Here is a 4,538-nt window from a genome sequence, read left to right on the forward strand (position 1 = left end):
CTTACAGTGTTTATGAAACTATTAGTTTCTGTGTATCCGTACCAAACATTTGCATCAGTGGCAAATCATCTTTCTCTTCGTCTCTCAAAGAAATAACACAAGCGCTAATTCTACGCACATTCTGCGCTTATGCGTGATACGTCCGACCAGTATCAGTGCTTACCGCTATAACAAACTGATTGTCAGAGCCACGCGTCAAAACACGCACTTTTCCTGCACATTTTCACATGGGAATAATGCTTTCAAGTCACCTAGGCAGCCATCGTGCAGTACCTCCCCAAGAATTACGTTGTTCTAAAATTGTTCAGATTAGGAACGCATTTGAAGAAAGGATAATTACCTTCCCCGCGGCCTGGGTTTAGAGATACTGAAGTACTAATCTTACAGTGATACCCCCAACAATACTTCTGTTCTTCAACTATGTTGTACATAGGAAAGTTGCAACTTAAGAAAACTGTGGTGAAATGTAGGAAGACCTGCAGAGGACCGGTGCTTGGTGCAGGGATTGGCGGCTGATCCTAGACGTAGATGAATGGAACGTATTGCGCTTCAACAGACGGGAAGGCCCATTAATTTTTGATTACACTGTTGAGGTGATAGGTCACATGGAACAGTAATAACTGTAAAATGAAACCGTTCCGAGCTACGTTACGTGGAACGAACTCTTAAAAGTCGTAATAGTAAAAACGTATGCTACGCTGAAATTAATTGGAAGCTTCGGAAATGTAACTCATCCATGAAAGGAGAGGCTTACGAAACAATTGTTCCACCATAATTGAATATTGCTCGTGTGTCCGGATCCATTAATAGGCAGAGTTAAGAAAGAAGACAGAGATGATGCAAAGAAAAGAGACGAGTTTCGTCACAGGTTCGTTTAGTGTGCGTGATAGTGTTATGGATCTGTTACATAGGTTCTTTGGCTTTAATATCTGACGAAAAGCGTAATTTCTTTCAGCACAACACAAAATTGTGTCATTTGATTTATAGCGAGAAACATACACGATTTTCAGCGTCAGAATTTAGCAGAAATATTGTTCTTCATGTACCTTTTATATCTTTAAATCGTTTCCTATCTCATGTATACATGCTGCAACAAAACTCTGTTCATTATTACCGTAGCAAAACGCAACATATCTTCATATCCACCTCGGCTGATACTGGAAAGAATCGCATATGTTAGGCGCTAGACACAGAATCGTAAGGGATGTCTTCCACGTGACGGTGGTTTAACGCTCGAAACGCACAGAGGGCAAAAAAGAAAATCTTGTCATTGAAGCAAATATACGGCATGGTCCGAAACAGTCTGAAAAGCTCAGTGGGGTATTTCAGGGCAGGTTGTGTTCAGAAATAACTGTGAAAAGAAATTCGAAACCTTGCGCCGCTTCCGATTTACTTAGCATTGAAGTTAGCCAATGAGTCGTTGGGCGGGCAAATTCAAGCAGACTTCCAGAGACAGTGTCATCAAACGTGTTCTTCATTTGGTTACCTGGAACTGAACAAATGTAGCATTCGCTCACCTAGCTTAAATTTATCACTTCCGAAATAGGCACATTTTATCTGGTAATGTGCATTTCAACAAGTGGTAGCTCATGGACCCACAGGTGTCTCTGCATTACAGCATTTTAGCGCGTGCAAGTACTTGAATTTGCAAGGACCTGATTGGCTGACTTCACTGCTAAGTAACTCTGAAACGGCGCAGCGTATGGAATTATTATCTCAACAATTATTTCTTAGTACAACCTCCCCTGCAACGCCGTTACAAGCTTCTCAGACTATTTCTGACCACCCTGCTTATGTTGTTGTGAAGTCCGAAGACTGGATTGATGCAGCTCTCCACACTAGTCTATCGTGTGTAAGCGTGTTCTTCTCTGCATACCTACTGCGTTTCGTTACAGGGTTATTTGGTAATCGTGATAGCGTTACGGAGATGTTTAGCAAACTCAAGTGGCAGACTCTGCAAGAGAGGCGCTCTGCATCGCGGTGTAGTTTGCTGTCCAGGTTTCGAGAGGGTGCGTTTCTGGATGAGGTATCGAATATATTGCTTCCCCCTACTTATACCTCCCGAGGAGATCATGAATGTAAAATTAGAGAGATTCGAGTGCATACGGAGGCTTTCAGACAGTCGTTCTTCCCGCGAACCATATGCGACTGGAACAGAAAAGGGAGGTAATGACCGTGGCACGTAAAGTGCCCTCCGCCACACACCGTTGGGTGGCTTGCGGAGTATAAATGTAGATGTAGATGAACCTATATCCACTTGAAACTGCTCACTATCTTCAAGCTTTGGTCACCCCCCCCCCCCTCCCCGCATTAATAATTCCTCGATGAGACAGGATACAACTCACGATGTGCCATAAATATCTGTTCTCCCCAATCCGATTCAATACCTCACCAATCGTTACTCTATCTTACCCATCCAATCTTCTGATAGTGCCGCATTTTGGAAGCTTTTATTCTCTTCTTGTCTTAAATGTTTATCGTTCGCGTTTCTCTTCCGTACAACGCTGCACCCCAGACGAATATTTTCAGAAAAGCTTCCCAACACATAAATTTATATTTGATGTTAACAAATTTCTGTTTTTCAGAGAGGCTTTCATGCAACTGTCAGTCACCATTTTATGTTCTCTCTGCTTGTGTCATCATCAGCTATTTTACTATTCAAATAACAAAACTCCCATTCCCTAGCCTAATTCCCTCGGCATTTCACGATCTGATTAGACTATATTCCCGTTATATATACAGTCCCGTTACGGAGATGCCCATCAAGTTCCAGAAGCATCACAGTGAGGATTGTCTTTCACATTCCGAGAGCGTCCTTTCTGAGAGGCATCATGTAACACATTAATTCCTCCCACATACCTCTCCCACAATTATAATGACGGGAAAAATCAAATAAATTAGAACTTTTATCTACGAATACGTACAAATGTTCTAACGTGCGCTGTTCTCGAATGGGATAAGAAAGGGGAGGGGTGGGGGTGGGGGTGGAAGAATGATAGTTGGACACGTACGTTCAACCACTCAGCGTAAAACGACCTGCAGAACAGAGATATAGATACACTGTGTGATCAAAAGTTTCCGGACACGTGGCTGAAAATGGCTTACAAGTCCGAGGCAACCTCCTTCGGTAATGCTGGATTTCAATATGGTGATGGTCCACCCTTAGCCTTGATGACAGCTTCCGCTCTCGCCGGCATACGTTCAATCAGGTGCTGGAAGGTTTCTTGGGAAAACATCCCAAAGGTATTCTGTAGGATTCAGGTCAGAACTCTGTGCAGGCCAGTCCATTACAGGGATGTTATTGTCGTGTAACAACTCCGCCATAGGCCGTGCATTATGAACAAATGCTCGATCGTGTTGAAAGATCCAATCGCCCTCCCCGAATTGCTCTTCAGCAATGGGAAGCAAGAAGGTACTTAAAACATCAATGTAGGCCTGTGCTCTGATAATGCCACGCAAAACAAGGGGTGCAAGTACCATCCATGAAAAACACGGCCACACCATAACACCTCCGAATATTACTGTTGGCACTCACATGCTGGCAGATGACGTTCACCGGGTATCCGCCATACCCACACCCTGCCATCGGATCGCCACATTGTGTACCGTGATTCGTCACTCCACACAACGTTTTTCCACTGTTCAGGTGTCCAATGCTTTCGCTCCTTACACCAAGCGAGGCGTCGTTTGGCATTCACGGGCGTAATGTGTGGCTTATGAGCAACCGCTCGACCATGAAATCCAAGTTTTCTCACCTCCTGCCTAACTGCCACAGTACTTACAGTGAATCCTGATGCAGTTTGGAATTCCTGTGTGATGGTTTGGATAGATGTCTGCCTATTACATATTACGATCCTCTTCAACTGTCGGCGGTCTCTGTCAGTGAACAGACGAGGTCGGCCTGTACGCTTTCGTGCTGTACGTGTCCCTTCACGTTTCCACTTCATTATCACATCGGAGAGAGTGTACCTAGGGATGTTTAAGAGTGTGGAAATCTCGCGTACAGACGTATGACACAATTGACACAAAATCACCTGACCACGTTCCAAATCCGTGAGTTTCACGGAGCGCCTCATTCTGCTCTCTCACGATGTCTAATGACTGCTGAGGTCGCTAATATGGAGTACCTGGCAGTAGGTGGCAGCACAATGCACCTAATATGAAAAATGTATGTTTTTGGGGATGTCCGGATAAAAAATGGCTCTGAGCACTATGGTACTTAACATCTGTGGTCATCAGTCCCATAGAACTTAGAACTACTTAAACCTAACTAACCTAAGGACATCACACACATCCATGCCCGAGGCAGGATTCGAACCTGCGACCGTAGCAGTCGCGCGGTTCCGGACTGCGCGCCTAGAACCCCTAGACCACCGCGGCCGGCGGGTGTCCGGATAGTTTTGATCACATAGTGTTTGTATACATGGCATGTGGAATGCATCGCTTCGCTTCTTTGGAAAAGCGCGTTTATTACAGCACGCCGAGCAATACGCGAACGTCTGCCACGCATAATAAATAACTTGCTTAACAAATAATCC

The sequence above is a fragment of the Schistocerca piceifrons genome, chromosome 2, assembly GCF_021461385.2.
Source record: "Schistocerca piceifrons isolate TAMUIC-IGC-003096 chromosome 2, iqSchPice1.1, whole genome shotgun sequence".
NCBI classification, from domain to species: Eukaryota; Metazoa; Arthropoda; class Insecta; order Orthoptera; family Acrididae; genus Schistocerca; species Schistocerca piceifrons.